The sequence below is a fragment of the Topomyia yanbarensis genome, chromosome 3 (genome assembly GCF_030247195.1).
Source record: "Topomyia yanbarensis strain Yona2022 chromosome 3, ASM3024719v1, whole genome shotgun sequence".
NCBI lineage: Eukaryota > Metazoa > Arthropoda > Insecta > Diptera > Culicidae > Topomyia > Topomyia yanbarensis.
In genome coordinates, this window is record NC_080672.1 from 239,073,698 (window position 1) to 239,097,857 (window position 24,160).

Genomic DNA, 24,160 nt, shown 5'->3' on the forward strand with positions numbered 1-24,160 from the left:
CAAATGAAAAAACCTGTTTTAATCCACCTAGAGGTGCAATTGTGCCTTTCTCATTTCTCCAAACTATGATTTAATAGCTGGTTCGTACAATATAACATTATGGAAATGTCTTTCATTCTTATTACACTTGGTAAGTATATATAAAAGCACCTTTTTGCATTCATCGCGGTATCGGTTTGAATCGGAGTTTTCTATGTGATCGCACTCCACAACCCGTAACTCCGGAGCCGGAAGTCGGATGGAGATGGAATTTAATATCAGTTTCCGGGGACGCAATACCTTTCATCTGAGACTAAGTTGATCAAATCGTTCTATCCATTTTCGAGAAACCAATATAACCGTTATTCTGAATTTGGATACTTCAGGATCCGTCGATGGTGGCCAGTGTGGCCAAAGAAACTTTGAATGACTGTTGGTGACCTAGATCTACAAATTCAACAGTTGTGTTTACATTTTGGAAAAAATTTCATCTTTTTACATTCATCGCAGAATTCGTTAGAATCGGGATTTGCTGCGTGATCATACGTATCACCCTGTAATTCAGGAACCAGAACTCGGATCCACACAAAATTCAACAGCAGCTGATGGACCTTTCATTTAAACTTAAGTTTGTCAAAATCGGTTCAGAAAATTCCGAGAAACCGATGTGGACAAATCAACATATTTTGTTTTGTAACCATACTCTTCAACTCGTAATCCAGAACAAGATGTCGGTTGAAAATGAAATTCAATAGCAACCTATGGGAATATGAGAATATCATTTGAATCTTAGTTTGTAAAAATCGGTTCAGCCATCTCCGAGAAACCGATGTGTACATTTTGTTAACAAATCCGCACGCACATACATACATTCATACATACATACATACATACATACATACATACATACATTCATACATATATACATGCATACACACATACATACACACAGATATTTTGCGACCTCGGCGAACTAAGTCGAATGTTATAGAGACTCGGCCCTCCGGGCCTCGGTTAGAAAGTCGGTTTTTGGAGCAATTGCATAACCTTTCTATATAAGAAAGGCAAAAGAATAATATTTAATTAGCTTAATAAGCATGAGTTCAATGTTATCTTCATGTGATTATAATTTGGAAAGGTTGGTGGAATGGGTTTGAACTTGTAGGGAATGGGGGGTTAGTAGAGTGGGAGTGGAGGATGCGTCAGAAATCCTTCATCTTATTTCGGTATACGAGGTGGATGAAGGAAATGCGGGCGTGAGGGCGGTCCAAGAGGAGGGGAGTGATGAAGGGGGGGGGTGTAAGGGCAAGGTGGGGAGGGGAGGAGCGGCGACGCAATACTCAACTGCATATTTTGCCTTCCATTTGAGACTTGGTTTGAGAAAATCGGTTCAGTCATCACCGATGAACCGATGTGACTTTAATTGTGGAATATGCCCGGAGTTCCGGACTTCCGGAATCGTAGATAGTGGACAATATATTCAAAGAATGTTTGATTGGCAATCAGTGATCTGCGATTAGAAGTAATTTGATGATCATTTCAATAGTTTTTAGCCTCTGAGGTATTACGATTGTACCGATTTATATGGGAAATTCCAGTGTATCCTTACTAACACCCCTGTAACTCCGGAAGCAAGAGTCAGAACCGAATGAAATTCAGCAGCAGTCAATGGTATTACTGTATCTTTCATTTGAAATCAAGTTTGTAAAAATCGGTAGAGAATTCGTTGTGGAATGGGTGTGATATTAGCTTAGGAACTTGGCGGGTTCCCCGGGGGCGTCATGAACCGTCATAGGTGGCCAATGTGGTCAAATCTGCTTTGATTGATCATTAGTGATCCAGACCCGCAAACTAGAGTAATGTTACATCAATTTTAATATGTTTTACATCATTTGAACATCATGGTGGTACCAGTTTATATGGGAATTTGCTGTGTGACCGCACTCTTCAACCCGTAACTCCGGAACCGGAAGTCGGATCAACTAAAAATTCAATAGCAGCTTGTGGGAGCGTTATACCTTTCAGATGAAACTAAGTTTGCGAAAATCGGTTCGGCCATCTCTGAGAAAATTGTGTGAGTTTAAATGACACACACACATACACACACATACATACACACACACACAGACATTTGCCGATCTCGACGAACTGAATCGAATGGTGTATGACACTCGGCTCTCCGGGCCTCGGTTAAAAAGTCGATTTTTACAGTGATTGCATAGCCTTTCTTTATATGAGAAAGGCAAAAAGGTGCGAAATCGGCAAAGTCCCAAAAAGTCGATTTTTATAAAAAAAAAATTTTTCGAGATAACATAAAATCTCGACGTTTCATGCATTTTAAAGATGTTTGGCATCAAAAATACGAATTCGATTTCTGAAATTTCATGAGGTCCCCCCTTTGAAAAAAAATTTGAGTTCCGGCTTATATGGGAATTTCATATGTGACCGGACGGTTTAGTCTATATTTCCGGAACCATATAAGCGATCCGTACGAAATTTTATAGACATCTATGGGGATATTATAGCTATCATTTGGGACTAAGTTTGTGAAAATCGGCCCAACCATTTCCGGGAAACTGATGTGAGTTCGTAAATTTTGAAAGATGGCCGCTTTTCCCGGGCACTTCCGGAACCGTCTATGGTGGTTAATGTAGTCAACGAAAGTTTGGTTGGCCGTCGGTGACCTAGAACAGCAAATTTAAGTTGTTTGAGAGACATTTTAGCGAAATTTTTACCTTTTTTGCTTTCATCGGAGTATCGGTTTGAATCACAATTTGCTATGTGATCGCACGCCACAACCTGTAACTCCGGAACCGGATGTCGGATCGGGATGAAATTAAATAGCCATTTACGGGGACGTAATATCTTTCATTTGAGGCTAAGTTTAGTCGAATCGGTATAGCCATCTCCGAGAAACCGATGTGACTGTTATTCTGAATTTAGATACTTCCGCCGGGGCTTCCGGAACCGAGGATGGTGGCCAATGTGGCCAAATTGACTTTGAATGGATGTTAGTGACCTAATACTACAAATCGAAGCAGTTGTGGTCATATTTTGGAAAATTTTTCACCTTTATACATTCATTGCAGAATTTATTAAAATCGACATTTTCTGCGTGTTCGTACTTATCACCCTGTAATTCCGGAACCGGAAGTCGGATCCATTAGAAATTCAATAGCAGCCTATGGGAACGTTGCACCTTTCATTTGAGACTAAGTTTGTCAAAATCGGTTCAGCCATCTCTGAGAAAAATGAGTGACATTTTTGGTCACATACACACACACATACACACACATACATACATACACACATACATACACACACAGACATTTGCCAAACTCGACGAACTGAATCGAATGGTATATGTCACTCGGCCCTCCGGGCCTCCGTTAAAAAGTCGGTTTTCAGAGCAATTGCAATACCTTTCTATTGAGAAAGGCAAAAACATGTGTTTTTTCAGGATTGTTTTGATTACGACATGATCAGTATCATTTAAATTGAAAATTTCATAAAGTCGAGTTAACGCAAACTACGGATGAAGTCAAAGAGCTAGTAATAGTAGAAAGAAACCTGATCATGAAAATAGGAGTTGAACCTATTTTCTGCATCTACAAATCGCCTGCCTTATCAGAAGATTTGAAGCAAATTTCGACATTCACTTTGTTCGGACATTCTTTGCAACGGTAAACTTTGATTTCACACTGATATATTCCTATTCATGGGGACAACCTTGACGTTGGTTTCGTTCTTCTGATTAGCAAATGCGTGTAAAGTTTCATGAGACGGGTTTTTGGATATTTTTCTACTCATTCCAATTTAGCGTCTTCTACAAATTGTAAAGGTGTATCGAATGTGTAGCATTTTCAAGCAGCGTAGCATGCAGCGTAGCATTTTCAAGCAGCCCTTAATACTTTGAGCTCTTGACTATTCATTTTTGTAACTAGAGAAATTTCTAACTTGTAAATCAAAAATAATCAAATTTAATTCGTCGATGCACTATAGCCTTTCTTGTAACAGGCAACATATTATTAGAGTTTTTAGTGTCTATTGTCTTATTTTTGGAATTGTTTTCACTAAGAACTTTTCATAATTACGTTCAGTTTCCAGTGATTGTTTCAAGTCATCAGAATTAATACATTTATGCAATAATTTTTAAGCCCCTCCCGAAACAAAATCCTGGCTACGGGCCTGGTCGAATCAACCAAAAATGTGATTTAAATCAAGAAACGTCAAGCGCTGATTTTATTGTAAGAATAACAATATTAGGGGTTGATTCAAACAACATATACTTTTAGCTCTGAGATAATAATAGTTATTGTTGAACTTAATCCAGAATATTGTTGTATCTACAATACATTTTTCTGCTTGTATTTTTCTAGCACACATAGGGTTCCAAAACCGATTTTCTTGAAAGTGTTAGAATAAAGAAATACGAAAAATGTTTTGATCAAGATAGATGCTTCTCCTGCAGTGTTAGAACCTGCCCTTTTTTACATTCCAATCCTTAATACACATCTCCTGTAAAGATTTTACTAGTTCGATCGGGCAAAAAAGGTAGCCGAAAGCAGTCTAAATTGATAAGATTTATCATTTTTCAAAAATATTTGCAGATAACGAAGATATATGAAAACATAATTTTTTGCTGATACCTGAAAATATCTCTGGCAGCACTGCTCCAGTGGAATCCAATCAGAACAATTGCGGTAACTTCAGTTCCATGGACATTTCTTGTAACTATTAGCGCTCATATTAACCCTCTACTTACCATTTTATTTATGAACAACAACGTTTTCAAACAGCTCTAATTTTGAGGTCAGACAAGATTTCCTCACAAAAAAGTAAAACTAATAATTAAATAGGGTTTATTAACCCTAGGGTTTATTAACCCTATTTAATTATTAGTTTTACTATTTTGTGAGAAAATCTTGTATGGCCTCAAAATTATAGCTGTTTGAAAACGTTGTTGTTCATAAATAACAGTGTAAGTAGAGGGTTAACAAGATCAATAAAATGAATAAAATGAATAAAATAAACATAATGAAGAAAGTGGTAAAGTGAAAAAAGATGGGTGGGTAATGTCAGAGACATAACCGGAGTGAAGTAGAATACACTTTAGGCTGTTAATACGAATGCTACAATTTTGACTATCTTCTGATAGGTTAATGTATTAAAAACAGCTATTTCATTATTTCTAAAAGAAATACCGAAAATATTCGACCATATTTATCCTCATATAGTAACCCTGAAAAGAGGCATTAATGAAAATGAAACAATTCATTTGGCAACAGCAGAGAATCGGATATACTTGTACCGTTATTTCGCTATTTCCATTAGAAACACTGAAATAACTTATTTTAATAAAACCTTTCAGGAATTAGTAAAAATTGCAGCATTTGTATTAACAGCTTAAAATGTATGCTACTTCATTTCGGTAATGTCGTTGACATTACCTAGGGTGGGTGCTCCTATAGTTGAGGTGTACCAATAGTTGCAATAGTGGGTTATACACCTAGCTTACCTTACCAACCATCAACAAATTTTTTTTTATCGATTCATCGCACTAAAATTATGCGACAATAACTGATATCCTTGAAACTTGCTCAAATGACTATTGAAAAAATTGATTTTCTATGAATTTTGAGCTCCCTTGCACCTATAGTCGATCTAATGTACATATAGTTGCAACTCCCATAAGAAATCAATGGGATTTGCAATAATAGGAACCGAAATTAGCGATTGCACCACTATTGGTACATGTTTTCCTATAGTGGTACAAGCGGTTTTGAATACATAAATTGGTTAATAAACCATCTTTATATTTTTCCTATGAATTGGTGATTGAAAGCTTTCGTTTAATGTATTAACATTGCCCATTGCCTATTCATCGATTTTTTTAGCAAAATTTTTCAGCTAAAACTAGGGTGGATTTACCAATGGTCGCATACTTAAGGAAAACTTTTGATTAATATAGGCAATGGCATTAAACGAAAGCTTTCAATCCCAAATTCATAGGAAAAAAATAAAAATGGTTTATTAAACAATTTATATATTTAAAACCGCTTGTACAACTATAGGAACACATGTACCAATAGTGGTACAATCGCTGCATCTTTGTTTTGAAATCCATAAAATTTACTGTATCGATTTTGTTGGCTATTTTCGGTAAATTTGAGACTATTAGAAACGAAAGCAATGAAATTGAAAGACGGATAGGTATTCTAGAGTGAATCAGTTATAAACTTAGAACGGAAAACTAGAACTAGGCAGGCTCATATGGGCATGATCGAAAGGAAATGTGAAGAATTCTTTGCCTTCTGCAGAGTAGGAGTTGGGCGTTGCACCCAAGTCTACCGCATGGTCTATGGTAGAACATATGTGTACCCCCGCAAAAGTGCGTTTTGCCTTGCCCATTTTTCAAAGTGTAATTTATAATGATTATGAAACATTGCTATTTTTTTATTTTTTTTATAATTATTAAATTTATTTAGGCCCAAATGCGGTAGCTCGACAAGGCCGATTGTTTGTTTTTTTACAATAAATTAAAAAAAACAGCTGCGTTAAATTTTTGGTCTCGTTCAGGCGCAGCTTTCTGCTGCGTGTTGAGATCCTTTTTCTAGGGGGCGAAATATTGCCAGTGTTGTCCACTGCAAGTTGAGGTTCATTTCGTTTGTCTTCTTTCGCGTTATCGTTCACGTCCATGTCCTCATCCGTACGACTTTCCTGCTGTTCGCAGTCGGATGTTCCAGTTTGTGTTTTACTCTTAAGGGTCGTTTTAGTATGTTCGTTATCGGCATTCGTTTCGTTGTTGTTGTTGCTGGTTATTGGTGCTTGATCCATAGATGTTGGTTTTGCAGCTGTTAGTGGTTTAGCGTAAGATGGTTGTGTTTCAGTTGGATTTGAGTTTTCCTTAACAGTTTCTACGCAAGGTTTTCCGAGGTGCAGCTTCTTCGTGCAGAACTGGCACGTAGAAATTTGCCCTGGGTACGTGACTAGTGGTGTCTGTTGAATGAGAGCATCGTCCCTTCCTAACACTGTGAAGCTTAAGTAAGAGAGAATTGGCTTGGTCACACGCATTCTCACCACACGAACACCGTTAGGGATGCCCGGGAAAAAATTCCTCCATGTATCATGTGTAACGGAGTCTACTTCTCCGTATTTTTGCAAGCATTTTTTAATCGCGCCGTCAGGGGTACGCGTAGCCAAATCATGGACCCGAACTTCTACAGCGCCGTTCTCGATGTATACGGGAATGCTATATTTAACATTGCCGCATTCGGCAGTGTGCTGCATGTTGTTTTGCGAGGCGAATGACTCAGCTTGGTTAATGTTGTTGAACGAAATCAAACATTGCTAATTTGACATGTTTTTGAACATTTTGTAAAGCGTTATGATGGCGATTACAGGGGGAAATTTTGGTTAAATGATATTTATTAGATTCTCCCAATTAATGTTCTATAGCTAAACTATGATCATATTTCCTTAGAGGGCGCGTTTTACCCCATGGTTTTATGGATCGTTATTTAACTGTGTTTATAGCATGATGATACGTGAAACTTTTTTTCAGTTTGCTCCGAGGACCGAATATTTTAAGTTTCCCTGGTAGTGTAAAAATGCTCTATAAACTTGTAAATAAAATTTCCGAAGTAACTTGTATCAAATCATCAACAGAAAATCACAATATCAGCATCCAATAATTTATTTTTATTTTATTTTATTTATTGTCGTCAAACAAGAGTAGACCGTTTTGTTACAACAATAAAATATAGTATACACTTAAAAATAAAATACTAATAACTAAACTAAACACTATCTGGTTTACATAGCACTACTTTAGGATGTTCTTTATAAGCGAATAGAACTGAAATATTTTTTTAATTTGCTTTTCGTTATTGTTAAGTCAATAGCTTCGCAGTGCTTGTTGTAAGTTACCATCATCTGATTTAATGGTCCAAACTTGGCATAATTTGTACGATAATTGTTTGTTATAAATGTATTTCGGATTCGTAACTGCCGGGAAGGCATATAAAAATTAAGTTTAGATAGAAGTTCGACTGAATCAATACGACACGAAATGATATCGTTTAGAAATGAAACCATTGCATATTCTCGGCGCTCTTTTAGTGTTTGGATGTTAATGAGCATACAGCGAGCTTTATAAGATGGGAGAGGAAATCGTGTCCAACCTATTTTGCGAAGTGCAAACAATAAAAATTGCCTTTGTACTGATTCTATTCTTTCTTCATGTGTGATTGAGAAAGGTGACCAAACTATGCTACAATATTCCAGTATTGACCTTACATACGAGATATATAATGTTTTCATTGTATATGGATCATTAAAATTGTAACTAAAACGCTTTATAAATCCAAGCATGTTATTTGCTCTATTGATGATTGTGTTGTAATGGTCAATGAATGTTAATATTGAATCTAGAATGACTCCCAAATCTTTAACTCTTTCGCACTTTTGTACCACTTGATTTCCTAGAGTGATTGAAATGTCAGGTGTATTTCGTTTCCTGCTAAAAGTTATTGCATTACATTTTTTACGTTTAGTTGCAGAAGGCTTTTGTTACACCAGACATGTGTATTTCTTCCTGTAATATATTTATATCTTGTTCGTTCCTAATTTCTAAAAAGAGCTTCATATCATCGGCATAGATAAGAACTTTTATGTTTTTGAGAATGAATGATATGGCGTTTACGAATAAAATGAACAAAAGAGGGCCTAGATGGGAGCCTTGAGGAACTCCTGATGATCTAACTATTTGTTGACGGTTAGTTAAATATGATTCGAGCCATTTGAGAAGACCTGGTTCAATTCCTAATTTTTCCAGTTTGAATAATAGCAAGGGTGTGTCGATACGATCAAATGCCTTGCTAAAGTCTGTGTAAAGAGCTTCAGTGTAGTTTCCATTCTCCATTGCAATCAATGAGTAGTTGACGAATTCTAGTAAATTTGTATTAGTTGAACGTCCTTTGAAGAACCCATGCTGCATGTTAGTAATTCTGATTTTGATTTGATTGAATTGTTTTTCGTTGACGATTGCTTCAAAGAGTTTAAGCATACATCACATAATGGCAATTCCACGGTAGTTATATATGTCAGATTTTTAGCCACTTTTAAAAATGGGTACCAGATACGAGCTTTTCCATAAATTGGAGAAAATGCCAGATTCAAGCGACATGTTAAAAAGCCAAAACAGAGGAGCTGTGAGTTCCAACGCTAAGTTTTTCATAAATACGGTTGGAATCCCATCAGGTCCAGAGCCTTTGGAGGCATCTAGTTTGTTTAGAGCCTCCATAATATCTTGCACACTGACATGATTGACGCCAATGTCTGTGGTGAATTCTGGGAAGAAACAGAAATATTCGCGATCACGATCTTCTTCAGAAAATGTGGTATAGATGTCTTGAAAGAAGGTTGCGAAAAGATTGCAGATTTGCTCCGAGTTGACACCGACATTTTCTGTAAGCTTCATTTTTGAAGGGAAGTTTTCCGATTTTAAATTATTTTTAACATGATTAAAGAAATTTTTTGGGCAAGATTTTATTTGATGTTCGGTTTTTGAGTTATACTCTTCAAATGCTATATTAATGGATAGGTTTAGTTGATCGCAAATGTTAAATAAGTTCCTTTCATTTCTGATTTTTTTATACTTTTTGTGGGCCTTTTGATTACGATTTTTTAAATTTTTAATTTGCTCGTTATACCAAACTGGATATTTTGTGTTGCCTTGTCGCCTAATTTTTTTCAGTGGTACTTGTTCAACTATTATGTCAAACAATTTTGTGTAAAAGACGTCTACTGAATTTTCGATACTTGCTGCATTTCTAAACAACGTTTGCCAATCTATACTGCTTAGTCTTTGTTTTATGTTGTCAAAATTTGCCAATTGAAATTGAAAGGCCTCTTCGTACTCGCAGTCATCGGATCTTTTGTTATCATGTACAAATACAGAAAACTCAATTGCTGTATGAAACGCTTCATTTTTCCATAGTGGAGTTAATGATTCGGTGACACAGAAGTCTTCAAGAATGTTTGTGAATAATAAATCTAAATAACAGTTTTGCTGATTTCTAACATGATTAATTTGGTTAAGTCCTAAACTTGCAGTTTTGTCAAATATGGCTTGCAGAGTTTCGTTATCCCCAACGACTGGAAGTAGGATGCTTTCATTTTCAGTGTCTGGAAAGAAGTCAATGCTTCGTTGATTGAAGTCACCATAAATCTGAACTTTTACCTCTGGGGGGAGCCTGGTTATAATGTCTTCGGCAATAAGAAAAAACTTTTCAAATGTATCTTTGCGGGCATTATTTGGGGGGAAGTACACATAGGCAAATATATGTGTTTCGCCTGCCAGATGGGTTTTAACCCACACATTCTCAAATTCTTTAAATTTCCTTGTATTAATGATTTCTGCGTTAAATTTTGATGCAATTGCTATTAAAACTCCCCCTCCCGACTTCTTTTCAGACATATGAATGTCTCGGTCAGCTCTAAACACATTGTAGCTGTTTCCGAAAACTTCTTCACTTCTAACACTTTCGTCCCAACTAGTTTCTGTAGCCAAAATAATTGTATAGGAACTACCTTAAATTTTCTTTTGAATTTCATTCATTTTCGATGCACTTTTCATTCTATTAAAATTTTGACAGTAAATTAAAATTTCTACTGACGACTCTACTTGAGGAGTCGAGATTACCTCTTTTCGTTGTAGTTCAAATGGCGTCGATTCTTGGCAAACTGCGGTGTCCTCGTCGTTTCCTTCTTCTAGGGAATGCGTAAATGTCGTCGAAAACACAAATGTTGAGAATGGCACACCTTACACAAAACTGTCGACGAGCGCTCCGATGTTGGGTGCATTTGCAGCGTCGATCGTGGTAAATCATCCACTGGATAGGGATTCAATGTTGGTCCTCTTTGAAACTGAATTATTGGCCTATAGATCGTGGGGGGTCCTGAGAAATGATCCTTTGCAGCCGCAAGAAGCACTCTATCCGGTGGCAGGAAACTATTGTTGTAGTGAACACTCGTATGGTTTTTGTTATAGTGGGTGCTGCCGGCCCTAAATGTGATACTGCGATTGGTATTACTCGTATGGTTACTATTAACTGGCTGTCGTGAGTGGCGCGCCGCTGCGAGTTGCTCTTGATCAGTTCGAAGAAAATGTGTAGTGCTTTTGTTTTTTTTTCATTAACGTTATTATTATTATTTCGCCTCGATCTTTTTTTACGTCTTCTAGCCTTTTCGGCCTGTTTTTGCTGGTTCAGGTAACTTAATTTGTGTGCATCGTAATCGCTCCAGTTTGCTTTCCATACCTTCCTTGTACCCAAAAAGCGCCAACCTGAGTTATCGATATTTTTGTCGTTATTTAATTCGGCTTCCAAACTGGGGCACGAATCAAGCGATGATGTAGCATTTTGACTTGCTATGTTTGATGAAAGCGCCTTAAGTTCGTCAAGGATATCAATAGTTATTGCAGAATTTGTGAAGTTTTGACTGGTGGATATGTTCGCTGACAGAGACTTAAGCTCGTCAAGAATATCAATCCCCAGCGTCGGGTTTGACGTCGTAGTAATACTAGCCGCTGTGTCCAGAGACAGTTAATTAAGCTGGCTTATTTCATCATTCATGGTGTGCAGTTCAGCTGATAGCTCTGACGTTACCGTTTTCAGCGTGCTATACACATTATTTTTCGTTGTCGTCATTGCTGTATCAAATAGCGAGGTAATGTGATTTTTAATGGCAACGACACTTTCAGTCAAACTGCTGTTTTTGTTTATTGCTATCAATTCCTGTTTTATTGTTGTAAGCAAAATTTCTAGGCCATCGATAGCTTCGTGAACTATGTTAGGCTTCTCCAGTTGAAACGCGAGCCGGTGCATTACTTCCGTATTGGCTTGCAGTTGTGATTCCAGAAGTTGTTGTTGTTCAATAAGCCCTTTGAACTCAATCTTGGCCTGCATCAATTGTTGACATGATTCACAGCACGGTAATAGATACGAGTTGATGTCCACCCTCTTGTCCTTCTTCCGCAGTGATCCCCTCGGAACAGACACTCCAATGCAAGCGGCGTGGAATTTTCTTGGGCAACCCATACACGTCCACATTACTGTATCGGTGGAAGTGTCGAAAGTGCAAATTTCGCAACTCATTATGATTAATGTACACACACGAAAAGCTGAATTAATAAAAAACTAAATGAAATATCGCGCGTGGCACCTGGATCGAACGATAAACGCGTGCGAACTTGACGACGACTTGTTGTGAACTGAGCCAATACCATCTCCTTTACACAACGAAACAACCAGTGCTTATCTAATCGTTAATCACAATCGCAACCGCTTGCCAGAGGAAAATATACCAAAGAGCACACGCTAGTTGCAACTTCATTGTATACACCACAGCGCACTCTGAAATGCGCGCCGTGGTGAATTTATCTGTACACGCACCTAACGCTACATATAATTTACAGAGCAAGAGAGCGAGGTTCTCTCACCAAACCATCCCATCGCCAATCCATTTATTCAGCTCCAAAAGAAAGAGCTTTCTGCTTTTACTGTGGTGCAGTGTAGCCACAAGTACAGATTTATCTAGAAAGGTAGATTTTTGAAGCATTTTTGGTACAGATTCTGTACGGTATAGATTACAGATTTTTGTAAAAAAGTACAGATTTGTACAGATTTTTTACATGACAGCAAGGTAAAATGATTTAACCCTGCGATGCATCCCAGTAAACAGCAGGTAAACTTTGAGTTAGGCAGCAGTGATGGCAAGAATCTGAAGTGTAGCAAATCAAATGATGTCTAAGTGAAATCCGAGCGAATCCTCTCGGAGTACATACGTTTACTCTGACATGCTCCATTTGAATTCCTGCAAGCAGGTTTCTCGCATCCTATTGCTATTACTGGCCCCATCTCAGCTTCTCGCCGCTATTCTGTTGGCCACCTTTGGTTGCAAACAATCCGGAATTCTAACTGGTTTCTTGCGAAATTCCAGCTCAAATAAAACAACCGAGTCAGCATGTCTGCTTTGATTTCCCCGAATGAAAAATATGTATAAGAAAAATGATTTTTTTAAAACAACCTTGTTATTGTTTGGGTACAGAATCCGGTGCAGATTTTTCTATAGAAGAGTACAGATAGAAAAGATTTTTCAATTCCCGGTACAGATTTAATTGTGGCAACACTGCTGTGGTGTGTCATCATTGGATCCTCCGTGTATGCATGAAACTGGCACTCCCGTGCATCATTAGAATGGAATGCTATCAGCAGCGCCTGGCAGCAGTCATGAGATGTATCATCTACCACCGTAGAATGCGAGCTAACATGAAACGCAGCAGCTGCTACGCTTACAACGTCAGAACACAAACTAACGAATTTGTTTATAGCATGATGATTTTTCTTTTTTTACGCAACTCATTCGATGAAAAAGAGGCAGTCCTAGCAACGCTTGCTAATTTTTTTACAATGGAGAATACATTTACGTACTAGCCTAGTACACGTGCTATTAGTAGGTGCCAAGCTACCACACTGGGTGTACTGGGGCGAGTCGGGTTCGAATGGTGACGCTGCCATTAATACCGACTAAACTCCATTGGGCTCCGCCATCGTTCCCCCCAGGGACTACCTCTCGGTATTACTGGCTGTACTTGATGTACTCATTCACTCTCGATCACGCGTTCATACGTCCTGTATGGGGCTTACTTGGGTGCTCTCTCTCTCTATCGCACCTTGATTCACTCTCTTACACTCTACATGAGGCTGACTTTTGTGCTCACCTTTTTCGTTCCTTGCGAGGTTGACTTGTGTGCTCACCTTTTTCATTCCTTTCTAGGCTTACTTTTGTGCTAGCCTCTAATATACCATGTGAGGCTGACTTGGATGCTCACCCTATCGCCCTGGTTCACTCTCGATCGTACCACCAGTGATGGTGATTGATGAAAATATTGTTGATCTAAAACGATGCATATTAACGTTGAATGTTATATACTGAACCAATTGTCCTTGCTTATCAGGTCATCCTATTTGTAGTAGGCGATAAAATCCAAATACATAACGCGCCAAATAGAACTTTGCTGTACTACCTGTTGTCAGAGGCAACTCAGCATTGAGTGAAGATCGGTCCAATATGGATATTTTCTCATCGCAATCGAAAACTTTCGATGGTTGATGAATGAATCAAATAGCATTCGTTGCAATTTTTTGGGCATGAAAATGAAGATATTTTGACATCAATAGTACTATCCAAGGCTCTAGTACCATAAAAGCCCGTAACTATAGGTTTCAAATGCCCTTCTTATGTATAAGAGCATCAAAACTGTTTCAATCACTTAGATTGAATTCGAAAAATATTATTGATCTCGTGTCTCACTTCTGAATCGATAAGAAACGAACATAATGAAGCATACTCAGATTGAAAAATGATCACGCGGAATGAATGAATGGAGGGAATGCAATCAAGCGAACTTGGTTACACATTTCATCGATACTGATTTGTTTGCAACTTGAAAATAGGTTTACATGGAAGGTTTTCGGCTGTACACATATTCTTGCATCGAAACCATGGATTACTATCAGGTTTGATTGGGTGATGAGTGTTAATTTTGATGAAAATTGGCTTCACTGCGTACCACTCTATTATACCCCTGTCGCTCCCCCTGGCATCTCATGTGGGACATTTTTCTTAGTCCCCACTTCTGACATACCATGCGAGGCTTACTTGGGTACTCACCGTTTTCATACCTTGTAAGGCTGACTTTTGTGTTCACCTCTACCATATGCTTGTATGCTCACCCTTTCACTCCTCTGCAACGTCACGAGGCATCGATAGCTAAGTCCCAACATACTACGCTACGACCCTCCCATCTTGGCATGAGGCAGTCCACATATACGTCTATACACTCGCTCTTCTGCCTTGCTTCGGGGTGGCTGGGTTTACCCCTTACGCGGTTGCCAGTCGCTGCGCCAAACCTGCCTCAGCATGAACAGACCATTCACTCCCTTTTCTGCGCTCGGCCTTTTTCGTTCCAACTAACCAATCACTAGTTCGTCGTGCCAGTCGTCTATTGCTCGGTGCGCCAAATTACCTGCAGCCTACAGGCAATCTGGGTGGTTGCAGTCGAGACTGCGTTCTACTTCTCCGATTGGCACATCCGCTGAATAAGGGTATCAGGGGTTGTGTCCCAGCCACAGACGTCAAGAATTGCTCTTCTTTCGACGTCGAAACGAGGATATACGAACAGTATGTGTTCGGCAGTTTCGTCTACACCTGGGTAGTCAGGGCAGGCTGGGATCTCCGCGTGCCCGAACCTGTGGAGGTACTGTCGGAAACAGCCATGGCCTAACAGGAATTGTGTCAGATAGAAGTGAACTTCTCCATGGGGTCTTCCCATCCAGCTCGATATGTTAGGTATCAGCCGGTGGGTCCACCTACCTTTCGAGGAGTTGTCCCACTCACGCTGGCATTTGGCGACCGAGGTCACCCTGGTGCGCTCGCGGGCTCCTCTATTTCCACGTAGCTCAAAGCACTCCTCATCTTCCCGAATGACCAACCCGACTGGCATCATGCTCGCTATCACGCAGGATGCATCGTGTGATACCGTGCGGTAGGTAGATATCACTCTGAGGCACATCACGCGGTAGGTGCTCTCCAGTTTCTGTAGGTAACTGGTTACCCTCAGTGCTCTTGACCATGACGGGCCGCCGTACCTGAGGATAGATACGGCAACGTCTGCCAGTAACCTACGTCTACTGGTGCACACCTTTGAGCTGTTGAACATCATCCTCGATAGTGCCGCAACAGCAGTCGACGCTCTCTTGCATGTAGAGTCGACGTGGCCGAAGGTCAGCTTGTCGTCTATAATGACTCCGAGAGACTTTAGACTCCGCTGTGAGGTGATCACGACTTCTCCCACATGGATAACTGCATGTTGTGCCGACTTGGGATTGTTGACGATAACTACCTCCGTCTTATGCTGAGCGAGCTCCAGGCCTCTCGCACTCATCCTTTCCTCCATCGTTTTGATCGCGTGTTCTGTAGTTCTACCTCAGGGATTGACTCCCCGTAGACCTCCAAGGTTACGTTGTCGGCAAAACCGACGATCTTGACCCCAGGAGGGAACTCCAGTCTCAGAACCCCGTCATACATGAGGTTCCATAGCACCGGGCCTAGGATCGAGCCCTGCGGGACTCCGGCGGTAATCGGAACCCTTTTCTGACCGGCATCGGTATCGTATAGCAGTACGCGGTTCTGGAAGTAGCTTTCCAGGATCCGGTACAGACCCACCGGTAGGCTAAACCGGTGTAACGAGAGCGCGATGGCATCCCAGCTTGCGCTGTTGAATGCGTTCTTCACGTCAAGTGTCACTAACGCGCAGTATCGAATACCTCGCCTTTTCCGTTGGATCGCTATCTCGGCAGTCTTCATCACTGAGTTGATAGCGTCCACTGTGGACTTACCCTTCCGAAAGCCAAACTGGTTGCTTGACAGGCCGTCCGTACCTTCTGCCTACGGGGTTAGCATGTTGAGGATGATCCTCTCAAGCAATTTGCCAGTCGTGTCGATCAGACGGATTGGTCTGTATGCCGATGGGTCGCCTGGCGGCTTCCCGGGTTTCGGCAACAACACCAGTTTCTGCCTTTCTATCTATCGGGAAAACGGCACTCGTCAAGGCATCTCTACATAGCTAGCCTGAACATGTTCGGGTTCGCTATGATCGCTGCCTTGAGAGCGCTGTTTGGAACTCCATCCGGCCCTGGAGCTTTGTTCATTGCTAGGGATTTAGCCACTGCGAGTAGTTCTTCTTCTAGTTCGCAGCCACCATATCGGCCGTGCCCGCACTGTCTCGTAGTGTAGGTGACCAGGGGCTTGTGGCTCGAGACGGGAAGAGTACTTCGATAATCGTTGCCAACCGGTCCGGAGACCGTTCTGGGGGTGAGGAGCCCCCTTTGGTCTTGGCCATCACGATTCTGTAGGCGTCACCCCACGGATTCGCGTTGGCACTCTCACACAGGTTGTCGAAACACGCTCTCTTGCTGCTTTTTATGGCCTTGTTAAAGGCCAATTTCGCAGCTCGAAGCATTTCACGGCGGTTCTCTCTTGCATCTTCGGTGCGGACTCTTTGCATCCTACGTCTAGCTCTGAGGCAGGCTGATCGTAGAGCTGCAATCTCGGCACTCCACCAGTATACCGGGCATCTGTCGTTTCTTGGCACACGCGTTATAGAACGGCTACCACCGCATCTCCGCTTAGATTGTCGGTGTTGGCCTCCAGTCCCAGGGCCGCGGTGAAAGCTTCGCTGTAGAAGTGATTGGACTTCCACCCGCGTACCTGACAGGGATCTCCCGCCCTCGGATGCTGCACATCATAGTTGATCCTAAAGCGGATTGCTAAATGATCGCTATGGGTGTAGTCTTCGTCTACCCTCCATTCCATGCCTGGAACCAGACTCGGGCTGGCAAATGTTACGTTAATCCATGCCCCCTCCCGGTTTCTACGGAATGTGCTAGCGGAGCCATTGTTAGCTAGCACAGTATCGAGTTTCGCAAGCGCCTTCATTAGCGCTTGGCCCCTGCTATTTGTACAGCGGCTGCCCCACTCTACTGCCCAAGCGTTAAAGTCTCCCGCTATAACTACCGGTTTCCGGCCCACTAGGTCTGACGAGAGCCTGTCGATCATCTGGTTGAACTGTTCTATGGGCCACTTTGGTGGAGCGTAGCAGCAGCAATAGAACACACCATTGATCTTGGCAATCGAAACACCCTCGGCGGAGGAGTGTATTACCTCTTGAACCGGGAACCGTCCCGTTGTACAGATTGCCACCATCCCAGGCCCGTCCGACACCCAATTGCCGGCAGGGATGTTGTACGGGTCTGATAAGAGGGCGACATCTGTCCTCGACTCCGAGACCGACTGCCACAACAGCTGTTGGGCTGCTGCACAATGGTTAAGATTTAGCTGTGTAACGTTCACGACTTCCTCTTATTTGCCTCACCGAGGGACACGAAGGTCCGCCCATAGCATGATTACGGGCTTGCTTCTTAGCGGTGCAGATAAGGCATTTATGCGCCTTAGTGCAGCCACGCTCCTTATGTCCCTCCTCGCCGCAGCGACGACATAGTTTGCTCCTGTCTGTATCCTTACAATCGTACGATTTATGGCCGGACTCAAGGCACCGATAGCACCTATCCACTGAAGGCGGCTGGGGTATGCTGATTGGGCATACTGACCAGCCGAGCTTCAGTTTACCTATCACGGTAACCTTTTTGGCATCTGCCTTCAGTAGCCTGAGGTAGGCTACTTGGGTGCCGGAGGGTCCCCCTCTCAAGCGCACAGAGGCCCGCTCTATTGTTACGTCGCATTGCTCCTTGACGGCTGTGACGACGTCTTGAACTCGTCCAGCTGCTTGCACTGGAGAGTCATTTCCGCCCCCAACGACTTCACCTGGGCGCCTTCACGCAGGACCTCTTGGGCCAAAGCCTTATAGACCGCACTGGATTGTGCGCCTCGCTTCAGCATCAAAAGCATTTCTCCTGTATTGATGCGTCTCACACTGCGCACATCTTGCCCGAGGGCCGAGAGGCTTTCGGCCGCTTTATCGACTTTAGGACGTCGGCGTATTTGTCCTTGTCGGTCTTTAACCACAAGGCCTCGCCTCTGTCCTTGGCCTTCTTCGCGGTCCGCGGTGCATCCGGTGTCGGTGTCGGCTTCTTCTTGGTGACCAGCGTCCAGGGGTTTACGCCCCCCTGCCCCGGTTGCACCGAGTTGCTGACACCTTCTCTCTGCTCTCTGTCTTAAAACAATAAAATGATTAAAACGAAAAAATCAACGATATTGTAACGTAATGGAAATAATAGAAAAAAATAAATTGTGTCTAACTAAGCTTCTAGATGAAATGAATAAAATTGCAATGAGCAAAATTAGTCAGATTATTAAAAAGAATAAAATATGTCAACCGGAAAAATAATATAAAATTGTGTAACATGATAAAAGTAAATAAAATAAGTTAAATGAATGATACGAATAAGATGCATGATATAATAAAATGATCGGAATGCATACAAAGAATGAAATGAATATAACAGATAAAATGAGGTCAAATAAACAAAATGAATAAAAAGAATGCTAAATAATAAAATCAATAAAATGAAATGATCATATATTTAAAATAAGTCAAATATTTAAAATGAAAAAATAAGCAAAACGAATATAATAAAAGTCATTCAAATAAATTAAATGTAAAACGAATTTCACGAATTCCAAAACCATTGTTTCAGAATATTCTGAAATGTTTGTGAAAATCCCATAGCAAAGAGCACGTTTTCATTCTTCTTTTTTGACGGCGTTTTTAAGATTATCTGGCTTTTCTACTTTATTAATGGGCCTTAATTAGTCATCATGAAATCTAGAAATCAGGAATTTGTCTTGGAATTAAAAGATGTCTTTTTGGTCACAGATATCCGAAAAATGATTTTTGTACTGAATGGAATTTTCAGTTCCAGTATTTTAACGCGTAATTAGAAATAGTAAATTGAGATAAGGCCACCTGTACATTGTATTCATTTGCATTGAAGTATATAGAAAAGAGTATCAAGTGTCTAGGCTATGTTGGCAATTATATTTTTGTCCATGGGACAAAAACCGTACATTCAGTCGATTACAAAGCAGTCTCTTTCCACCCATCCTTATCACTTGCGAATTGTTTCGTTCGGAATTCTCGTTCTGGAAATATGAGTTAATGAGTCCATGACATGACAAAGAAATGGTTCAAACTACCAGAATAAGTATTTCAATTAATCGAAAAGCCAGTGGCCATTGAAAGTGTCCCTGGACTGCTTTTGAGACACGAACAACTTTGAAATAACAAGTCGCACTTTTGCTTTTAGTCACATTGATCATGAAAAATATATATTGGGGTTTTCAGCACAACTCAATGTCAGTTTTTGCACAGTAATATGTAAGGCAAAAATTCAGCGGATCTACTATCTGTCCAATGCATAAACTGTGATTGTAATCCTCGCTAATTTACGTGTAGAGTACGGAGCACTCAAACGAAATGTCTACTGAATTATCCATGGCCTCATTACTAATTCTGGCACTAAAGCTTCAATTGAAACGTTCTCAGCATAAGGCAAATTTAGGCAATGGAAACCATAAATATAAGTTAAATGCATCATTTTACTTGCATCCCCCATCGATGATCCAGGGGTCTTTGGGCGCCATTTTTCCCGGATCTAATTTGTGCATATTTTTGGGATTTGATCCGTTATATTTCATAAAAATGTATTCCAATACAATGAATATGCATTTACAATAATATCAACCCAAGACAGGTGTTTTAATTTTTAAATGACATAATATAATTTTCATTCAAAGTTCATTTGAGAAACGAAATGTTTAACAAAAATGCACGTTTTCAAAATTTTCATCTTCAAACAACATATTACACAATTTCAAATACCAAAGAATATTCTTAATTATAGTATATACAAATGCTCAGTATAGAACATAATTGAATTGGAGTTGATGTAGTTTTCAGTAAGCAACAAGTAAGGAATGATAAATGATGGTTAGTGCTGTGACATTATTTTTGTAAATCATGGGTGTGTTTCGACTTCGTCTCATCAGAAACCGACACTAACATTTTGTCGGAATATATTAGCGCCGGCTTGACGTTAAATCCCTAAAACTAAATAAAATGGTTTGCCAACATTAATTTCTACAAACTAGCACCACTGTCACAGCGTTAACTTCAGTTGACTCGTATACTACAGTTACCGCAGAGTTGCAACGTCAATAATTTTTTCATCGTGATGTGCTATGTGAAGTTTTGTACCAATAAAACTATCGCCGGTTTTAAAAATATTGTTTTTTTTCGCTTCCCGCTAAGCTACGACCTTCGTGCGGAATTGGGTCCGGTTCTGTGGTTTACCAGAAAATTACAATATTACGTATAGCTGCAATGGTTTATTTTCTATATGTTTTATCTTGCCTTAGTGATTCGATTCAGAAATTTATTCTTCTACAATACTTTCCAAAATTCATTCATCAGATTGCAACATTTGACAAGTCTTCTGCTCGATTGGAATGACATTGACAGGTCTCGTGCTCGATTGGAATGACACTGACAGATAAATGGTAAACAAACGATTGACGTGTCGAGTCTTTATCCAGAGGGATTCATACTAAAACATACTTTGTGTTTCAATCGAACGACTGGTCAAACGTGATGTACCGTCCGAGCAGAAATTCTGTTTATGCCGATAAGACACAGTGAAGCCGAAACTTGCCTTGGCTTAGCAGGCCTATGCGAAAGCACTGTGCTATATTTCATCCTAAGGAGAAAAATGGTGAAAACACCAACATTTCTCACTAGGGTGAAAACTTTTGGTAAAACCAGTTTTTGTAAATGAGGGTCAAAAATCCTAACTTATTAGTCATGGGTGCGTTTCGACTTCGTCTCATTAGAAACCGACACTAACTTTTGTCGGAATAGTTTTACAAGCTTTCTAATATGCGCACGTAGTACGACTACACTGCTTTGCTTCAAAGTTATTTTCTTAACCCCCCCCCCCCCACTCACACACACAAACACACACACAGACATTGTTCCAATTTGTCGAGCTGAGTCGATTGGTATATAATACTTGGCCCTCCAGGCCTCGTAAAAAGTATACAAAGTTTGAGCGAATCCTATACATTTATTTTGTAGGAAATGAAAAAAAAATCATGAGGATCGGTGATTTTGTAAAAATTTCAAGGCTCACTTGACGTGGTTTGACTCAGAGATGAATTGATATTCTGTAAAATTAGAGTTTTAGTACGAATTGTGTCGCACAAAAAATAATGATTTCAAGAAATTTCATCACATTTTCATGGCTGGAAATCTATCTCCCGTAATGTTTTCCCTCGAACCAAAAACTAAAGTTTGCTTAAATAAAGATAGCAAGCGTAGAATGCAGAATTTCTTCGATAGCGGTGCAATTGTGCCTTTCTCAATGATGAACACGAGAATTTTTTAGCTGCTTATATTTATTAAAAGCTATAACAATTTTATTATACATGACTTGACAACTATATACAAGAAAAGAAATCATCATTCGAGTTCTAAAATTTTGCAAAAGAAAAACCAGCCACGGTAATATTGAATTGAAAAAAGGAGCGAAATCGGTTAAGTCCCAAAAAGTCGATTTTTATAAAAAAAAATTCGAGATAACATAAAATCTCGATGCTTCATGCATTTTAAAAATATTTGGCATCAAAAATACGAATTCGATTTCTGAAATTTCATGGGGACCCCCTTTGAAAAAATTTTTGAGTTCCGGCTTATATGGGAATTTCATATGTGACCGGACGGTTTAGTCTATATTTCCGGACCCGGACCGGAGTTTGTGAAAATCGGCCCAAACATTTCCGGGAAACTGATGTGAGTTCGTAAATTTTGAAAGATGGCCGCTTTCCCCGGGCACTTCTGGAACCGTCTATGGTGGTCAATGTAGTCAACGAAAGTTTGGTTGGCCGTCGGTGACCTAGAACAGTAAATTTAAGTTATTTGATAGACATTTTAGCGAAATTTTTACCTTTTTCGCATTCATCGGAGTATCGGTTTGAATCACAATTTGCTATGTGATCGCACGCCACAACCCGTAACTCCTGAACCGGAAGTCGGTTCGGGATAAAATTTAATAGCCATTTACGGGGACGCAACATCATTCATTTGGGACTAAGCTTGGTTGATTCGGTCTAGCCATCTCCAAGAAACCGATGTGACTGTTATTCTGAATTTGGATACTTCCGCCGGGGCTTCCGGAACCGATGATGGTGGCCAATGTGACCAAAAAGACTTTGAATGGGTGTTAGTGACCTAGTACTACAAATCGAAGCAGTTGTGGTAACATTTTGGAAAATTTTCACCTTTATACATTCATTGCAGAATTTATTAAAATCGACATTTTCTACGTGATCGTTCTCATCACCCTGTAATTCCGGAACCGGAAGTCGAATCCATTAGAAATTCAATAGCAGCCTATGGGAACGTTGCACCTTTCATTTGGGACTAAGTTTGTGAAAATCGGTTCAGCCATCTCTGAGAAAAGTGAGTGAGATTGTGTTCGCGTACACACACACACAGACGCACATGCACACACATACACACACAGACATTTGCCGAACTCGACGAGCTGAATCGAATGGTATATGTCACTCGGCCTTCCGGGCCTCCGTTAAAAAGTCGGTTTCAGAGCAATTGAAATACCTTTCTATTGAGAAAGGCAAAAAGCTGACAATGTTGTTTATATCGACACTAAATTTCTTCTTAAAAATATATGTAATACAAAAAAATCCTACGTTTGAGAAAGCAATTTTTAGGGGGGGGGGAGGCGTCTAGTGTAAAGTGCTCAAACAGAAAGTTATTTTGTTGTGATTTAGATGGGAAGACAACGATGGATCCTTTGTGTAATACTAAGATTTATTTATACATTCATTGCGCACAAAAAAATATTCAGCCACGCAGAGCCACACATACGAGCGTTCCAAGAGTAGGCGTCCAACCATTTTCATGTTGAAGAGCGTCGCGATGAACACGATAACTGTTTATAAAATTGTCTTGCACAGATTCAAGAAAAAATTGTTAACAAAATACACATTAATTAGTTTTTGTTGTTTTTCACTGCGAGGGGCGTTAAGTACTCCATACTTTTATATTTTTAATTGAAATATCATGCAATTCTACACAACATATCCAAAAATTAGGTTTCGGAGATACAATTTTTTGAAAATAAAAAAAAAATATGTGTACACCCCACATGCATGGAAACGTCGAAATCGCATGGTAGTTTGAAATAAAAGAGATTATAACTACTAGAGGGAGCAAAGCGCTAATGTCTCCATTTATTCACGGACTGAAACATGGGGTCTCGCTCTAGCATATTAAATCCCATCACTTTGACATGTGTGAACCCGGGGCAATATTTTTTTTTTACAATGGAGAAGACCTTTATGTCCTAGCCCAGTACACGTGCTATTGGTAGGGTCCAATCTACCGCACGGGGTGCACTGGGGGCGTGTCGGACTCAAATGGTGACCAGCCATTAATACCGACTAAACTCCAATGGGCTCCGCCATCATTCCTCCCAGGAACTACCTCTCGGTATTACTTCTGGGGGGATGGCTGTACTAA

At 40.2% G+C, this 24,160-nt stretch overlaps 1 protein-coding gene across 10 annotated transcripts in view; it reads left to right on the forward strand.

Annotated features, from left to right (window-relative positions):
* LOC131691421 (uncharacterized) overlaps positions 1-24,160 on the forward strand; it is a 1,322,992-nt gene that overhangs the window by 991,890 nt on the left and 306,942 nt on the right. The gene's annotated exons all lie outside the window — the stretch shown is intronic.